The sequence below is a fragment of the Lichenostomus cassidix genome, chromosome 13 (assembly GCF_008360975.1).
Source record: "Lichenostomus cassidix isolate B80296 chromosome 13, HeHo_3.0, whole genome shotgun sequence".
NCBI classification, from domain to species: Eukaryota; Metazoa; Chordata; class Aves; order Passeriformes; family Meliphagidae; genus Lichenostomus; species Lichenostomus cassidix.
In genome coordinates this window covers 6,866,780-6,886,528 of record NC_139494.1, presented here as the reverse complement: position 1 = coordinate 6,886,528, position 19,749 = coordinate 6,866,780, and the positions used below count along the sequence as shown (strand labels likewise).

Here is a 19,749-nt window from a genome sequence, read left to right as displayed (position 1 = left end):
TGAAATATAACACAGCAGCAAAGAGACATTGCATTCTGAGCTCTTCCTGCAAGTGGAATCTGAAAACAACATATTGGGCTGAAGATCTAAGACAGCCATTTAGTAAGTGCTGCAGTATTAGGCAGTTCATGATTGATTTTCTTCCTCAACTTTAACAGTACATAAGGCATATTTTTTCAAGTGTGATGCAAATAAACACTTCATATTTTAAGTAACAGATATATTTAAAAATCTGTGTGATTAGGAAACTAAATATTATGCTTTTCTCAGTGTCTCTTACTATTTTTCTTACCCTACATTGTTTCCTAAGATCTCTGTTATCTCATGAAATACTGAACCAGGCTAAAAAATATTAAATTCCTGTAATTCCTGCATGCCTTTACTCCTTCAATCAGTTCTCTGGATTTGCTCAGTCTGTAGGATGTCTGGCAGTTTTCCTCACAATTTCTCATTAACATAAAAAGGGATCATCCCTCCTTGGGACTACAGAATAATCTTTTGCCCTTTTGCTTTTTTCTGCTTCTTGATGGGTAAAATATAAACTTCTTTTTCTCACTGACTGTCAGACATCAATACAGTAGGAAACAGAGATGACTCAACTGTGAAATTTAACCTTCCAACTTTAGGAAAGCTTCACAAGATTTTGTTCTTTAAAAAAAAAGGTAATTTATTCTTGGGTCATAAACAACATTTTAATTTGGAGGAAGAAACAATACCTTCCTGGCATAGCAGATAATTAATATACAATTATCTACTCTAAACTGATGTATGTCAAAATGTTTGACACAGCCAGCAGCTGAGGCACGAATCCTAAGATGAAAAAATAGGAGAATATTGGTATCATTGAAAAGTACGTGAAATGAAATGAAAGATAAAGCATTCCAAGCCAACAAGCACATGGTTTGAATTGTACTTAAAGGGACCATCAGCCAGATCTTGACAATTCTATTGACTAAAAATCCTAAATTAAATGCTGCATGCAAATCTGCCTGGAAATGATTCGGATCTGAGCAAGTCTGTCAGATTCCTGCCAGCAATACAGATGGAAAACTACCTCATCCAATTGGGTTTTAACAACAAATGAAAAGACATCTATCTCAGAATAAGAGAGGACTGAGTAATCTCCAATTAATCCACTTTTGGGTATTTTTTCCCCTTAGGGCATTTGTGATAAATATGTGCTCAACAGTATTCCCTACAAAATCAGGTTTTATTTATATACAGAGATGAATGCAGATGAGATTCTCAGGCTAAAGAGAAAGCCAAGTTAACAGCAGCAGCCAGTTCTGATCAATTATTTTTCCAACACCACATGAAAATTGATGACTTTTTAAAAACAATGTTATTTAAAGGCTTTTATTTGCTAGAAAGTTTCTGTAACATTAAGAGCTACATCTGTAACTGTCATTTAACTATCTGGAAATTCTGTGTGATTTGGATAAACAGGTTGTGCATTCTGCCTTCCCAGACAAGCTGTTTACCCATGGCATGTGTGGGAGGTACACTGAATGTTGTTTCAGTGTGAACAGTAGAATATAAGCAGATTCTGCTTTTTAAAAAAACACCTCTTATTTATGAACCTTAATAGCAGGCAGTGTAGTTTTCAAAATTTTAATGATTTCAGTAGGAACTAACCATCAGCTCACAAAACAGATGGCAGTATTACTGCCCACCAGATTTAAAAATACCCCAAGAGAATTTAAAACCCATAGCAAGTCTTCTGTAATTAATCCAGTAACTAAAGACTGTACTCTTTAATTAACAGCTTCACTTTGAATTAGCTGAGAAAGAGAGATAAAGAAGAAAACATAAGTTTGTTATTTCTTTCAAAAAATGCCTCTTCCAAAATGTAAATGGAAGAATTTTTTCCTGGATTATTATATTGCCTCAACTGTATCTACTCCTAATTCATAAAGAATAAATGAAATCAGTATTTGGCTCATTGCTTTGATTCAATTGCAAATTGATTATTAAATATGCCATTCTTCGTCATACTGGTGAAAAGCTTCTGTAATAAATACTTTCTTCAAAATATTCTTAGAAGCAGATAAAATTGTTCCTCTTCTCTGCTTAATTAATATCTAAGCATGTGTTGGAAAAGATACTGCCAGGTCTATGGTGGTCCACCAATCTTTCAAAGACTTCAGTGAAGTCAAAGGAAAAATCCACTGCTCTAATGATCAGCTTAGAGTTTCAGATCAGGCTTATGAAGCAACCTGAAGGATTGAACATTATCACTCTGCTACTTCAGTTTCACTGCTTTTTAATCTAACGAAAAATGAATAGATCCAGGTAGGTCATTAAAAAAAAAAAAAAGCAATCAAAAAATAGAAACTGGAAAAAAAAAAAGTGGATTTATTGGGAATGCTGAATCTATAATAATTGAGAATACTGCTGTTCAGCTCTGGAATCTTCCCCAGTGCATTCCATGCTCATGGCTGTGGCAGTTTGGGCAGAGCAGCCTCCTGAGGGCTCCCATTGCACCCCACAGGATCCAGCCATGGGCAGGGAGATGGAAAGATTTGGAGCCTTCAGGCACAGTCAGATTGGAAATGCTTCTGCGAGTCTCTCTGGAATTCCCAATGCTTTCAACTCATTTGATTAATTCTGGATGGTTCTTCGTTTAGTTCTGCTATCTCAAGAAACTAAAAGCTTCAGTTCAGTGCATTACCTACATCCTTTGTCAGACTTTAAGACCAGGTTTATTTTGCCAGATTCTGAACGAACAGTCATTCTTCTCTGGATCAAATTCCATTAAATTTAATGTAAGTTATCTTTGCCTAAAGAGATATAAAAATCATCACTGTAAAATTAAAGGTTTAAAGTAAAAGGATTTTTCCACATCTGCAAACTGTGCAGGAAAGAGTTCCATGTTGTCAGTTGGTTCTGTGGGGTTTTGCCTTAGAATCATGGAGAGTTATAAGCAAAAGCAAAAGACTTTTAAGGCTTTTGCAAGTATCAAACGTCAAAAAAATCTTTACTTACACCTTACATCAATTCTTAATAACCTACTCTCAGAGCACTTAAACATAGGTTTAGGACATTGTGTTAAATAGAGCTGAGCTGGTAAGAAAACAGGACCTAGAAGTACCCAAGAAGTGTCTATAAACTACTGAGACAGCCTAGAGAAATGGGTGGAGATGATGGAGATTTGGGGCTGCAGTCTGCTCTGGAATCTGAGACAGATTTGAAGCCTGTCTGTGTAGGTGGATGTAATATTTACTGTAGTTGTCACAGACAAAGTCAAAGCTATCAAGTGGTAAGACATGCATGGGGTAACATTCTGTGATCCATGAAGGATTATATGAATATTAGAAAAATCAGTTTATCTACTGCTTTAATATGAAAAGATACTGATTGCACAAGATCCTATTTTATACTTACAAGTTCATTCTTTTCCTTTAAAAAATCTCAAAGTGCTATACACATCCAGACTCTAAAATTATGCTTTTCTAAGTTCTTATTCTAGCTATACATGCATTTGGGGGGAAAAAAATAACAACTCAAACACCTAAGTTCAAGCATTTCTCCAAATTCTGAACTACATTGCATAACTTACTTTCTACCTATGTCTACCTTCTTCTAATCTTTCAGAATTTATAGATCTGAAAGATTTGGATAAATATACAAGCATGTGGGAGGCTACCTGAAAGTGAGTAACTTTGTATAAAACTTCACACATCACAGTTTTACTCAGTGTGAAGGCAATCCGAAAAGATGAGACTGGAAGGTACTTTGGGCAGCTGCCTCATCCACCCTTCTGCTGCAAAACTTGCTAACTCTAATTTTTGCATCCCTCCAAGTTCTTCAATAGAAGAATTAATTTTAACAGATGTAAGCTGTTAATCCTGGTTTCCTTCCCTGAAGTATCACAAATGTTAAGAAAAAAATCAGAGCCTTTGCTTCTACATGGATAGCTTTAAAAAAATGTCCAGTTTCAGGAGTGTTCTGACTTCTTCCCCCCTAAACAGCTGCAAGATCAGAGAGGTTATGGCAAACCAGTTTTATGTGTGAGAGTACTCTTTAGTCACAACATGTGTCTTCTCCACCAGAGACTTGGAGCTGACTTTCTTAATTATTGGGGTCCGCTGAAGTCAATGAACTAGGATAATTTACATCCACTGAGTTTTGCTCTTTTATTTTATATTATAATACAGCACGGAACCAGGGATCAGCCTAGCTGTGATGGCTGGATAAGTAATGAGAAGGACAGATGAGCTGAGAGAAGGAAAGATGAGTTGAAAGAAGAACAACAGAGCCTTGATGTACATGTTCTTGATTAATGAAGAGCTGTTAGTTATTTACCAGGAAAACAGAGGAATATGTGAAAGGGAACAATGCAACAGACACAAGAGAGGACAGGAACTTTAAATTTCACTGCACAGTGAAATTCATCTAGTTGCAAAACTATAGCTAAAAATACCCATTTATATATTTAACTCCAGGATGCCAACCCCACAAAGTCCAGCAATCCCATTAGTGCAGCATGTGCTTCTAAGAACTGCGCAACTCCGCTCTGTGGGCTTGAGAAAGTCACCAAAACCAGCATGAGCAGTTAATTACCCAAGCCTGTGCAAGAAGAGAGTTCCTTGTGATGATTACTCAGTAGGAATGATAACCAGGGGCAATCATATGATAGACAGAACTGATCAGATCATTGCAGGCCTGCACAAAAGGAAAAAAACAAAAAAACCCACTGCTGATTGAATAGCAAGAGCAGCACACAATAGAGATGATTAAACGGATGGTGGTAGACATGGGGCTGCAGGAATAGCAACTCACACATCAGAATCTTTGACTAGCAGAAGCTGTGAAAGTAAAAATAGATGCTAAAGATCAGCTGATAAGAAATCAGAAAGAAAAGAGGAATCTGTTGGATAAGTGGAGTGTGATCAAGACAGACTGACATTAAATATGAACAAAGCAAGAAAGGAGAAAGAGGAAGATATTCAGATATTTGGAATGATCTCAAAGGATTAACTAGATGATATATGAAATATATAATTACATATCCAGAAGATCTGTGCAAAAAGAATTGATCCGACAGCTACTGACAATAGGAAGGAAGGATAACTCTGGAAAAACAGCTGATCAGACAGCTGGAACTTAGAAACAGAAAGCCATGCAGCTGCTTGCTTAGCAAGTCAGTAAGAACCCAGCAAGTATAACTGGGGGGCAGCTGTGTTTCAGACATCAAAATCAGACAGCAAAAAATTATCTGAGGGCCCCAGGGCCAGGCAATACAAATAGAAAAGAGCAAATCATAAACAGGATGGAAAAGAAAACAATTTATTATAACAACAACAGGACCTGACAACAACAGAGCTGAGGAGTGGGATCAGACAGCAAGAGTAGTTTACTGGACGGGGCTGGGATCAGACAGCATATGGAGCCCATCAGACAGGAAAAGGATCCAAAGCCAGGAATAGCTCCTTGGCAAGAAGCACAATAATCCAGCAGAAGCAATAAATCAGGTTTGACAAGATGAGTGGAGTCTCCTGCACTAAAAATGGTCTGGAAATGCTGTCACTGAGGAGCAGAGCAAGAATGACCAGTTCATGCTAAGCACCACTAACACAGAGCCTGACTGGAATCTGTTGCACCTTCTCCTGGTGCCCTGGCACGTGGGCCCTTCCCGGGGCAGGTCAGCAGGAATGGCAAGGGAAGGGACCATACTGCAACAGCACAATTACAATCTTTCACCAAGGCAAGGGCTCTGTCACTTTCCCTCACTGTTGTTTTGAGCTTCACTGGTTTGAGATGATTGAGAGTAATGATTAAATCCAGCAGCCTCTTTTTAATCTGTACCTAGTACCAGAAATTGTCTTTGTGCCTTCTTCCTGCAGCTGGCAAAGTTCTAAGCTGCAGTACAGTAAAACCTTCAGTAAAATATTAGCACGGCATTGAGGGAGTGGGGCAGATTATAGGTCATTGTCTTCAGATATCATCTGGCCTAATGCACCAGCACAGCATCTGACACTGAAGAAGAAATAGCACCAATACATCATTGATCCCTTAAGCATCTATGACTGCTATTAACTTCACCTTTCATTGGCTTATTCTTCCTATACTCTTGCCAATTTCTGATGACTGTTTCTGTTTCTATAAATCACTGGAATGCCAGGAAACATTATAAAAATCATAGAAAAGTGAAATAACATTTTTCATTCTCTCCTCCACTTTCTCCTCTTCCCCTGCAAAACCCATACTTATACCTGTATGAAGGATTTCTCAAACTTTTTTTATTTAATCTTGGAAGGCCTGCATCATCACCAGTCTAAACCTGCAAGATAGTGGTTAGCAAAATTTATAGAGCAGTTATATCACCAAAAGCTGGTGTGGCTAGCACTCAGCCAGCTCAGCACTGTTTATCTATTGCAGACAAGAATAGCAAGATGTTAAAACCCACACTGACCTTATACTACCTACACTGACCTCTGTCAGTGCTGGAGCTGCTCATGACAATTTTCTTTACTGTGAATTTGATGCAATTCTTGATCATCCCTCAGTGACATGCAATCACATTAAATCACATCATATCCGCTCACAAAATCTTATCACTGATTTTGTCTGCTCTTGTTTTGCTCTCCCATATTTCTTTTCTCTGAATTGTTTCCTCCCTCCCCCTCTTCCAAAAATCTCCTGCATGACATCAGTAGATAAAAGCTCATGGGATCAACTGTACTAAATTTTTATGAGGTTTCTCAGTCCTCTGAGTCTTTATGCTGTTAACAATTAAAGCATTAATCTGCAAAGCAAACTGAGAGTCTTCCCTGGTCTCTCCTCACAGAAGTGAGTCTATGAGATCTTTATCTTTCTCTGTGTATATGTATATTGTGAAGTCGGAGACAACCCAGTTTCTTATTTAGGTTCTGATGTTCTCTCTTCAGGTGTTTCACCTGGGATGTCTAATCTGAACACAACTCTGCTGTTAACCTGTGCTGCTGGAGGCTGCCTGAGGTTTTAAGCAAAAGCCCAGGACCAGCTTTTAGTCACACTGACAACCTGACCACTGTCCCAGGTGAGTGAAGAATAAATAACAGAGGTACTGGAAGCTCTCAAATGTCTTCCCATATCTGCTTCTGTGGCATATACATGTTTGGTCTCTGTCCTCTGCAGTTCTGCACTGAAATAATTCAAGGTTCTTCTCTGCTCATCCAGTGACCTTCTATCTCAATCACACATTTCATCCCCTGCCTCGCTGTCATGAAATTACTCAGGTGTCCAGACACTGTAACCTGTCACCCCACTCAGTTTGGGGACCTAGGCACTGTGAGCAGTCCTGGAACCGGGAGAGATAAATCCTTACAGGCTGGGATAGAGGAATGGCTCCTTGTCTCAACCACATGATTCTGTCGGACATCAGGTCCTGGGATGTGCAGTGTGGAGCTCTGGAGCTCCTTCCTTCGTCTGAGAGACACCTTGGATCAGACACGTGGGAGGAACATAAGCTGATGTTCCTTCAGTCAGAACTGTGTCTGCTAAGTGGCAATTCAGCAGCTGCAGCACGTTATCACTTCTCCAGCTTCATTCACAGACCATCCTGAGCACATAGGCTGCAGTGCTGGATCTGGAGCAGGGAAGGAGTCACAGCACAGCTCCATGGCTGTGAGAAAGCACTGCTGAGTGTGTGACTGAAGTCGGTGTATGGGGTCTGATCTGAGAGACTTGCTGCCACATCTTTAAGGCCAGCCCTGCAGTGTACAGCTATCCTATGAGTATGGAAGTACTGTAAGGAGAAAAGAAGCACCTGGATTGGAAATTTGTATTGGAAATTTGTGCTTTGAAAGCAATTTATTCTGTCATAATACTTGTAAAAAAGTAGGTGCCTGAATCCATCAACTCTGGGTTCTTAACTTGTATGTTACTATACTCTCTGCTGTTTTAATAAAGTTTGAAGTAAATTAATGATAATTGTAGCATTCTGGATATAAGATATTCCTGGAAAGGAAGATTTGAATCGGTATTCTATATGGATAATAAAATATGTGAATGCCAGTATTTCCTCCTGATAAATGCATGGAGAGGAGGAGCATCTCACCAAAGGTCCCTTTTCAAGCCTTTGTTAAAAGACAACAGTGAGTTTTATTTCATTTTGAAAAAAGTTTAAGTTAAAGAGGATGGCAACACCTGCCATTTGCAAGGTCATTTCACAGCCTCTCAGCAGCCCCAAAAGTTCACAATGACAGAGCAGCCCAAAACAAAAATGTAACTTCTCCCTGCAGCTCAGAGTGAAGTGCATGACAGGGTGAGGGTTGGGGTTCAGCTGTCCCTTTGAACTCAACTTTTCCCTGCTGGGATGGGAATCAGAGGAGCCTTGCTGTGGTGTAACAAAACCTCCTGCTTTTCATGAGCTCCCCAAAACACATTAAACGTTCTCCATGCTGATTTTAGGCACTGCCCCAATCAGTATGGTGGGGGTTGGCAGTCAGGGCACACCTCATGTTTCCCGCCCCTGGTGTAGGGAACAGGAATGTGCTCAACACAAAACCAGGATTCAGCCCTGCCCAAAACTCAGTCACAGGACCCCTGTTCAGGTTTGGCCTAAATTTCCCTTCTAACACAGCCCTCCTGGGAGCAAGTGGCCTTATTTATGCAGATGGTTTATCTTGCCTTTACTTCTTATACACTTTAGCATGCAATTTATCTGATTACTTATATTACCTAAATATGCAAACAATCCATATAGGAAAACAGAATCACCTTTAAAAACTATTTTAAAAAAGCAAGAAAGCAAACAAAAAGTGTTGGGACTAGAGGGAACAAACTAACTGCTGATGCTGCAAAAGGTCCCTTCAAAAATTCCAGCAGAATCTGGGAACTTAGCAGCAGATAATTCCCTTGATTTACAGATAAAGACAAAATCTTAAATACATTTTAATTCAACCGCCATTAATGCAGCCTTCACATTGTGTTTAACAAATAAACTAATGTGTGTATATAAAGAAGAAAGCTATTTTCTGCTAAAAAAGTAGATTTTGGTTTCCAAGTTAATGGATAATCATAAACAGCAGCTGCCTAGATATCATCCTTTATAGCATGAATAGAAACATCAGCAGAGTGAAACTAGGGGGAGAAAGAATATTAGCTTCAACTGCTTTGTAGTTCTTTCCAGGAAAAAAATCCTTTTTGCAGTATACAGCTACAAAGCAGCTACTTAACCAAAACAAAGTGTCATTTTCTTCATTTTCTGGAAAAAAGGGAGAAAAGTAACAGCTACAATAACAGGATGTGATGCATTATAAATTTCAGGAAGAATTAACCTCTTGAAGGAGAAAATTGTTATGCCATAAAAGGTGTGTATTCCATAGGAAAAGGAAAGACGCCTTTGGGAACACCTAGACCATTATATTTTCTTTCAAAAATCCCAACTTCTGTGTACTGCATTTTATTTGTTTTGAGAGATACTTTGATTGCTCACAACATTCTAATCTTCAACACAAATGCCATTATTCACATTTGGGGAACTTACACTCACCCTCAGCTAAGGTCAGTGCTATTTGAACAAACTCAAATCAATCCTCTCCACACTTGAATTTACCCTGATAGAGACACCTTTTGTCATAGGTCCTCCCTGCCCCATCCCCCCTTTGTCCATATCTCTTTGTATTTTCCAACAACTGTATGCAGGTAAATAACTGCACAAGATTTCTCCTTACTAAGCAGCAAAAACACCAGAACTGTTCTGTAGATAATAAATTCTAAAGTTATATAAAATTAAGTTCAGCCTCAGTAACCGTAGATTTGCACTGGTGTAAATCAGAGAATAAGCAGTTCCAAGATTTTCACAATTCTGAGGTTTTGCCAGGTTCAAGCTATTGATTTTGTCCTTCTTGGTACTATAATCATTTGAAGGATGAGCAAATAATTTTAAAAGAAGTCAGCAATCATGTAATACAGAAATGGAAAAGATTGTTTTCCATAGCAGCCCTTTCCTTGAGCAGAACTTTTTAGGATAATTTCAGGGACTTCCTTATTATATACCCCTGTCATTTGTATTAATATATTGTTATTTCATATGTCCATAGTGCTCCTGTGATAAATAGAACTGTCTTTCAAGAAGTCACCATTGACTCCGTTAGTGTGAATTTAACATTTCCATATCAGTGGTTGAAACTGTTTTAAAAATTCAGTTTGACCTCCGAGGGATTATAAACTCTCATACTCAGACATTTATCTCACGTTGTTGCTGAAAATATATTTATGACATTTTTAGGTATCTCCTATATATGAAAAAATATATTATGGAAGAAACTTATTACTGTTTACACCCATGACATGCAGAGTGATTATATTTCTTATCTTAGTACTTATAAACATTTTCTCATTTACCTTAATAACAGAAAAAACCTTAGCCTAAAAAAGAAGTTGTATCTGTCTCTAATGCAGACATGACTGCATTAGCTGTGCGTGGCATACCAGACCAGCATATGTAAATTTATTAGATGTGTTAATAACTCATACCTTGGCTGATAGAACATTTGGAATATTACAATATAAATTAGGCTGGCCCACAACATGTACAGAAAAGGATAAAGAAACTCATCTTCAAGATGCTGTGTGCCCTCATTATACTTGTTAAAATAATAGTACTTATCATCTGAAATGTTTTCCCGCTAAAAGGAAAAAATTGTAATTAACTTACATGAAGTAATATCTTTTTAAATTTATGAAATGAAAAGAGAAATTAATTTGAAGGGGGAAAAGGAATCAGGAAGAAACTTTATTAAATATATTAGAACCATTAATATTAATTTCACTGAAATTACTATAATTAGAAATAGTTAGCAAGCAAGAAGGCAGAAATCTGTTCCCTCTGCACAATGGAGGAACTATTCCATGACACTCTCTGTAAAACACAGCTTCACACATTTCACTGCAAGTAGCCTTCTGATACAGACCGTATTACAGGTTTTAGTTTCAAAATGGAATGCTAGTAATTCTTCAGTTAAGAGATTTAAATTCCAGCCTGAGTTCTATCTCAACAAATTAGTTCCATACAAGATTAAAATACGAACAGCTATTATTAATGGCCCTCCATAAAGTGCTCTGCTTTATAGACTGCTCTGTGCTAGCCAGGCCCCTGGAGTAAATGTTTCCTAACTTAAGCAAGGCAGGAGCAAGCAGAATCTGAGTTCTGTGCTAATATTCAATCTTCACTCCCAAATGGAACATCTCTGGAATGGATCTGTAGGAGTGACCCAGCTACCTCTGCTGCCATCCAGAACCTTCCTGACGGTGGAGAACAGGACACACAGCACCCAGGTCTGAGCTCACCCCATGACAGCATCCCATAGCTGACCCTGACTGCAGGAGAGCCCTGGGGACTCCTGAGAGCCCTGGCACCTGAGGCAGGGCTGTCACCAGCTCCCCTGGGGCAGGAAGCACATGTTCCATGCCTGTTCCTCTCAGTCTCCCCTTACACTGCCCTGGGTGCACTGGAGCTGTTGTGATTCATTCATTGGTGTGCACTAGTTTGTACCTGCTTTCCTCTTTGGTCTGTAAATACTGGCTTCATAGACAGTACTCCAGAAAATACACTGATTAACACCAGGGATAAAAGCAGGAAACATTCCCTTACATCATTCCTTACATAACTTTCAAACCACCATTTGTCTGTATCTCCATCTCAGAAGATTTTATGGCTGTCAAAGCTTGTTCAGCAAATGATGTTTTCTGACTAAGATGGAGTCCATCCTGCTCTGCCCCTCTCTTCTGCTCACACTTTCCACAGAGGTTTAGCAGACTAGTAGATCAAGTTGTAAATGAAATAATAGAGATATAGCCTCTAGTAAAGGCTGTCAATGTTAAACAGATCCCACAATTTTTCAAAGCCTTGTCCTGGCCCCACTGTCACTGTAGTGATTTCTATCATTTTTTGAGACAATGACCATAAAAACACAGCTAGTTACGTCCAGATTGGCCAGCTGTAAAGTGGGCTAAATTCTCTTTTGAAATGTACTCAAAAAATACTTTGTCTAATTATAGTAAATTATATACTTATACAATCTGGTGAATCTATGTGTTCCTAAAACACACAGGGATTAGTATGGTGATATTTAAAATTATACTACAGCTATGAGATCAAGAAATTATGATGTTTAGCAGAACTCTCCCACATTTTTTCCCTGAATAAAGGAGTTATAAACCAAATTATATTATTAGATGCTATTTAAGTTTGTGTAGCATGACTTGCATAGTATCTTTCACGTTAGTGTCACAACTGACAAGAAAAGCAGGAAAATACAAGAATATTGTGCAATACTGCCAAACTACCACCACTACTGAAACCTTGACTTGTTAACTTCCTGAATGGATTTAAAACATGTCAAGATTGTCATAATCTTGACAAGTTTTCTCTCACTCACATTCTTCTGCTTTCAAAAAAAGAACACTTTTTCTTTTTTTTTAAAGTGAGTCAAATGAATTTTCTGAAATGTGGAGCATATTAAAGCAACTTTAGATACTTGAAGAATCATGGACTTTCATACCACTGCAGATATTCATGGTGAAAAAGTACTTACTGATAAACCACCTAAAATCCTTCACAGTATAAAGCTTCAAAGCAGTGTAAATTCTTCAGGCAGAATACATATATATCAATTTTTTTGTGTGACCTAGAGCCAAAACTTCAGCCAGTCCAACTCACAGTAGATTCATTATCTTCAATGAAATACAATGAAAAGCTGCTAATCCACCCTTGGAGTCCTGACCCACAATCTTTTAATACATCTCAGCTGATTAGCGCTGATTCTGCTTTCCATAACTATTTTCATGTATTATTCCATCTACTTTTCTGGAACTTGCTTGCTCAGAAGTGAGAGAGATGCAAATCTGTGCCTTACTGCAGCCTAAGCACTAAAGCCTCCTTGCAGCAGACACCTGAGCAGCTGTAAGAGAACCCTTGAGAGCACAGGGGGAAAAAGCTCCAACCCAACTGAAGAAGGGCAGCTGCACAAGGAATGGAAGAATCCAAACACTGTGCCTGGCAAAGGAAAATTACCAACAACATATACTTATTCCAGCAGCCCCCAATCTGCTTGTAAACTCATCCCATTCTGTGTGTGCCAGCTGTAGGCAAAAAGCCTGGTGTGCACATCCACCCTGGCACCCACTGTTCCACTGTGGGATAAGCCACCTGCAGCTCAGATCTCATCTATATAAGAAAATTAGAAACTTCATGTGGCCCTGACCAGCCTGTATTTCTCATCCAAGATCTCCCTCTATCTCCTGCATTACCCAAGATCCCAAAGGGGATTGTAGAAACTCCCCACACTGCTCTTACAACATATTCTTGATCACGATACCTGCATGGAAAAATGCAGACTCAATATCTGCCCATAAAAAAAAGGAAGTGGAGCCTCAGCAAACTTGGATTTTGATGGCATTAGATGCTCTCAGAGGCAAATCTTTCTTAGCCACATCCACAGCATGTACAGAACCAATTGCAAGTACTCTCAGCTTTATCCAGTCAATGGCTGGATCACACATTCCATGGAAACGGAAGCATTCAGGAGTCATCTAAGTAAAAGAATCTTCTAAAGACAGAAACTGTTTTAACCTTCTTGGAACTCAAAAATAGCTGGGGAACTTTGATCAAAGTATTTCAAGAGATTTTATATCATACAAACAAAAAAATAAATGGGAAAAATCCCATTAGGTGATAATACAATTTGTATTCACTAAAAATATGTGAAAACCAGAATTTAAAAAAAAAATGTTTAAAAACCTGAATTCTAACAACCTACACATACAAAATCTTAAAACATTAGACTGGAAAATAGTTGTAAGAAAAATCTGTTTAACTTGGAAGATCTAAATTAGTATCTTAGGTAAACAAAATAAAGATGTATGATGTTCTGAGTTCACTTATTCTCTTTATGGCATCGATGACATATGTGGAACAAAAGCTTAATTTTCTTCTCTTTTTGGCATTGTTGAGACAGTAAAATTTGTAAGAAATAATCTGTCTTCCTAAATGCTTCATATATCAACTCCAAAATAGACTGCATTGCAGAAAACAAATTCGTAGAAAAAATGTGTCTGCTAAATGTCTGCTATGCTAAGGAGTCAACGTTCAGTGGTTTTTATGTCTTGGAAAATGCATAAACTGTCAGAAAATATATGCAAAATGCTCTGAGAACTCTCACGATGCAGCTGCTGTAGATAGCACACAAACTCCTAATTGTGGGAGATGTAGAAATGGTACTTCATTTTCCTCTTAATTGCACGTCATCAGAGCAATCTCTTCCCTCTGCCTTTCTGAGTTGCTCCCCACCAACAGTTTGCGGCAGAAGCTGATGCGGTAAGTGGCACACAAACAGGGCAGGAGGAGAAGAGCATATGCACAGCAATGTCACCATGCCAAGGCCCAACAACTGCTGCTCAGTAAATAAAACATATTTGCAATAGACCGAATGTTTAATTCAACTAAAATTTCAAGTAGAAAGGACCTGTAAATCAGAGGCTGGGCCTAGGAACTTTGTCTCAGCTAGGTATCACAGACTCCTCACTAACAGTAAAATTGAACCATCACCTGTCAGTGCAGCGCAGCACAGGAGTGACCTCAGCAGTGCTCCCTGATCTCAGACAGGTGACAGTGCTCTCTCTCTTCACCATGAAGGAATCTTCTGTTGAATAGTTCTTCTGATACAATTTTTGGCAATCTGGTTATGTCTGAGTATTTGTGGACCACGGTCTTGTACACCAAACTCTGGTTGGTGTAGACAGACATAGATGCCAATGGGTGTTGACCCATTTTGCAACATTTTATTTATTTTATTTTACATACAGAGAACAGTGTGATTTTTTTTCCCTACCAGCCCACTAATTTGTAAAATTAAAGTCCTTAATTTTGCTGTTCAAACACGTAACTCATTACTGAAGAAACCATGCTAACTTGAATTTAAGACATTAGAGTAAAACAGGAAAAGAACCAGCTAAGGAATACTTATAAATGTAGAAATATTCACCTTATCAGCATATGGATTTTGGTATAGAGTATGTAAGGGACTATCAAAACAATCTCTAAACCTTCCAAGACAATACATATAGAATGTGGGATGGCTCAGAAGGCCACAGAATGCCAGATATAATGTTTATCCTGAAGAGAAAAATAGCAAGCTCCTGGAAATTAGTGATCATTTATCCCAGCTGCAATATCTGAAAGGTACTAACAAATGTAATAATAATTTCTGGAGCAAAGAGAAATAGTGAAGGAATAAAAAATGCAGCTCACATGAATTTGACAAGGATCAACTGTACAAAATAGATTTAATTGTCTCTAGAGTCACTAGTCTTCTGAAAAAGGGAAAAGTTAGATGTTTTATATGTTTGTATTAAAAATAAGCACAGTCTAATGTATACAATAAGGATATTAGTAAGAAAAGGCCGGAAGAACTCACTATAAATGAATTCTCACCTGAATACACCATTTTAACTCAGAGCAGGGTTCAGGTGTGGGCATTCTTTTTGAGATGGCTCCTAGACACGTATTTTTATAACATTTTGGACAGATGGTATAATATAATAACAATGCAATCACTGTGAATTTTATGTCAATGTTTTAAATGTCACAAAATACAGTTTTAAGACCACACAGCTCCTAAGCCCAGAACATGCAGCAGAGAGATTAAATGCATGTGTGACACATTTTCAAAATGCAGGCCAGAAGGAAACTTCTCCCTGCAGGAAATGTTTCCATCCTCACTGCAGAGCAGCAGTTCAGTGACAGCCAAGGAGTTGCCCCTGCAGGGACGTGCAGGCTGAGTCCCTCTGAAAGACCTGTCCTTCTGTGCACAAGTGAAAGAGCAAAGGAAAGGGAGTGTGCCTATTATTAATGCTGTTCTACCTGCTGGGAGAGTATTGTGAAAACCAGGATCATTTTATAAACAATAAATTCTTGTTCTCACAAAGGTGAGAGAGAATTCTGCCTTCCACAGGGGTTGTCACAACAAGCTTCAGAAAGTCACTGACCCTCCATGAAACTAAAATTCAGGGTATAAACATTGGGAAAAAGAGAAACAGCAGATCATTTTATAAGTAATTTCTAAGGAAATATTTTCCACTAAGCAATTTGCAGATGCTGCAATGGACAGGAATACAAAGTGATTTTTTGATACAGTTAAAGAACCCACGAGGGTTTGTTCTATGTTCAGCAAACACTACAAGTCTCCAAAGCAGCAGGTTACATCCAGTTAACATTTGAGATCGTCCACTAAGCTTCCACACCCAGGGAAAAACGATGAATAACACAAGTTAGTGAATGATTGCTTCTGCAAATGAAGGTCATCTAGAATCTGAACATTCCCATACTGTGAGCTCATTTTGTACTGTCAGGCTCCGCGCTATCTCCCATAAATTAAATGTCACCAGAAAGAAGAGCCATGCTTACTCAGTTTTCAAAGGATTTCCTTGAACTAAATAAAACTTTGCTTACCCTGGAGTAGATGTGTATCACCATTATAAAAATACAGAGCTGTGCTCCACTTCAGAAAATTTTAATGACATAGTAGCATGGTAAGAAAATATTTGATTCTCCTAATTGAGTCACCAGAATAATTCTGTCACCAGAATTTCTGCTATTAATATTTCTGTAGTTCTTTTGCTGGAGGAGTTCTTTTTCTTTGCGGAGTTATTATCATTTTTCTTATCGAAAGATCTTTTTGTCAACAAGGAACTGTAATTCTGCTAGGATGGATTTCCAATGTAATACAGATATAGGGGTAAAACTATACCTAAGTGCAAAATTTAGTACAACAATTTTTAATAATCTCCCAGGACTGGTCATCTATTCCAGTGGAAGGTGCTCCCATTATATAGACATTAAATAATTTTGAAGTGCAGGGTGCATACCACAGTCTCAGATCAGGTACACGTTGAAGTGAAATTGGTTGTGTAGCCAAGAAAGCCACTGCTCAAGACAAAGAGGAACTAAACATTGAGAGATGGGCTAGAAGTTCTCCACATTGTGAAAGTGCACTGAAAGCAGGAAGCAAACAGGAAACCAGAAATATTACAGCGATACAGTATTGAAAAATATCTGCCACTGCTTTCAGCTGTCTGCTGAACACTGTTCATTACAAAGGCTGCCAGTGCAGGGGGATTTTGCTGAGTCTGAGAAGGAGAGAAAGTGCAAAAACCAGAACTGCCACTATCCAATTTGAGGAAGAGAGCAACAGAAGACTACAGCATGGTCTGTAGAAGACCTCAAGGATGAGGCTGCCTTCTTCTAAACAACTTCTTTTTTTTCTTTTTTTTTTTTTCTTTTTTTTCCCCAAGAAGTGATTTCTCTTTCTCATCCCTTTCTTTCTATAGTTTAAAGCTGGTTTCAAAACCGTATCTAAAGTTTGGGTGACTCCTTCTGCCTTTATCTGCCTGCACAGAATCACTTTCATGCTCAAGCTCCAAGATGTCCAAAACCCCAAACTGATGAATTCTTAAAAGCATACCCAGACTGCCAGTCCTCAGGAATGCCTTTTTAGCCCCATAACAAGATTACTGTAAGCTTTGGTTTCTTAACATTAATGTTCAATGGGCAAAGAAGCCACATCTGCCTCTGAGCATGCCAATGTTTAAATCCAAGGTGTTTCAGTGACATCAGCCAGATATTTGAAGAGGTGTAAATTACAGAGTTGTTCTATGGCTTAAAGATTAATGTTATAATACCTGGAAATCAACAATAAGAGTAAGTATTATTAAATTTTCAGAATGTGTTAGAAAGTCTCCAGATTTTTTTTCAGTAAAATACATTAATCCTATTCAAGAGTAAGTGCCAAGCACTGATTTCCAATATTAAAAGTAGATTACCTGAATTCATTGTACAGTTAAAACCATAAAATGTATATTTTTTTAAATTCTAGTCTATTTGTATACATGCTGTTCTCAAGTAAGAACTACACGACTGAAATAATTTGCAGTTTGCTAATGAATAAATTACTTCCAGATTTTAAAATACATAAGAAAATCAAGCCAACCTTGTCAGACCCAACATGGTACAGCAAATGAATATAAATAACCTCAACATAGGTCACAATATGGCAGACTGGCATTCTGATGTAAAAAAACAATATTAGTAAGTACAAGCACATACAAGAAAGCATTATTGCTGGAAATTGACTGAAGTCTGATAAGATTAGTTAAAATATGTGAGGTGAAGAGAGAGGAGTAGCTATGAATTAGTTTCTCATTTTCAGCTCAATGGGTGTTTTACATAGGATGTTGAATAGGACACAGATTGATTTCTAAACCCTGGTTAAGTTACTTATTAAAACTGAACACACAGCATCAGAACTTCAGCATGGGAAAGGTCTGACTTTTATATGTTTGAACAGAAGGATAGCTGGCTCTGCCCCAGGTGGTATAATTCAAAGAAGAATGAACTGGGAAAGGAAAGCAAGAAATCAGAAATTAAACAGGAGATGAATTGTCTTAATCAATATCCTTATGTCACTAATTTACTTCAGACATGTACATGTAATTATTTTATCCACACATACAGTGATTTAGAATCAGCAGAAAGTCCCAATTCTTAGCACCAAATAGCACCAAAGCATTTAAAATACAGAAAAGAAAACAATAACTGGCTACAATATGCCATTGGCTTGATCCTGCCTGCCACATATTATCCCCATTATTCCCATAAACCGTGAGGAAGCTTTTAATTTAGTACTATGTTCTTTTGAAGTACTTCAACATTGAAGCTACATTGCATTGTCCTTCCCCAAATCTAGAACCATCTCCCATTTCTGTATAAAAGGGGATCCACTCTGTGACTTCATAATACGAAATTACCGGCAAACTCCTCACTCCTTAATTTTCTACAAGAAATATTTAAGACTACCAAGTTTCAGAGGTAAGGCACAAAACAGTCACAAACATAAATCAACAAGTTGAGCAAAAGGGTTGGGTTAATCTGTTTTGCACAGATCAGCTTCCACAGAGCTCACAGGTCTAAAGACAGGATGTGTTCATATCTCCATGTAAATCACGTAGGCATTCATCGCTCTCAGTAAAGCAGGATCCTTATCAAGCAGTTCCTGACTGTTAACAGCACACTACACTGACCCACTGCCTGCAGTTAATTGCTCTGAGGGGGCAGAGAGAGGCCCAGCACAGTAATGAGATTGTTTCTGTGTAGAAGAGAAGGGCAATTAGTGGGATGGAGAGAGCAGAGTAAAGCTGCCTGGAGATGAAGGCTGCATTGACCTGGGCTGTCTCCTAACGTGCTCCTGAAAAAATGGAAGTTGTTCAGAAGTATGTAACTTCATCTCTAATTAACAGATGATCATTGACCTAAAACAAAACCTGTTGTAATCCTGCTCTTGAATGGTTTTCAGGGATTTTGATTAACTTAGACACGAAAACCAAAAATTCTAAAGGCCAAAACTGTGGCTAGTACAGGCTTTTCCCATGAGAATTCTTCTTGTGTTTTATAAATAAAGATAAAGTTTGGATGTTATTGGAACAGTGTCCCAGAACTTGGACGGTGCAGGCCTGGCCAATCAGGCCTGGGGGAAGGCTTCTGACCGACCAATCTGGGTGACTTTTGAAAACTCTATATATATGATGAAATCAAAACAATAAAGGTCATTCCTTCTTACCACTGAGAACTGGTGCCTTCTTTACTCTGCTAGCTGCTCAACAGCGACACAAAACAATGACAGAAAAAGGACACACAGATAAATGGAGAAACATGTGCAGAGAAACAAGTCAAACAGGTCTGTTTTACAGTTTTGAAGTGTTTATGCA

At 38.3% G+C, this 19,749-nt stretch overlaps 1 long non-coding RNA gene across 3 annotated transcripts in view; it reads right to left on the bottom strand.

Moving 5' to 3' along the window:
• Nucleotides 1-19,749, bottom strand: part of LOC146431139 (uncharacterized) — a 215,346-nt gene that overhangs the window by 21,600 nt on the left and 173,997 nt on the right. Inside the window, exon 1 of one of the 3 annotated variants that reach the window (XR_014854876.1) lies at nt 6,216-6,285. The exons of the other annotated variants lie outside the window; for them this stretch is intronic. This is a non-coding gene — a long non-coding RNA (uncharacterized LOC146431139). Of the gene's footprint in view, nt 1-6,215; nt 6,286-19,749 lie in introns of those variants that run through there. 3 annotated transcript variants of the gene reach the window in all.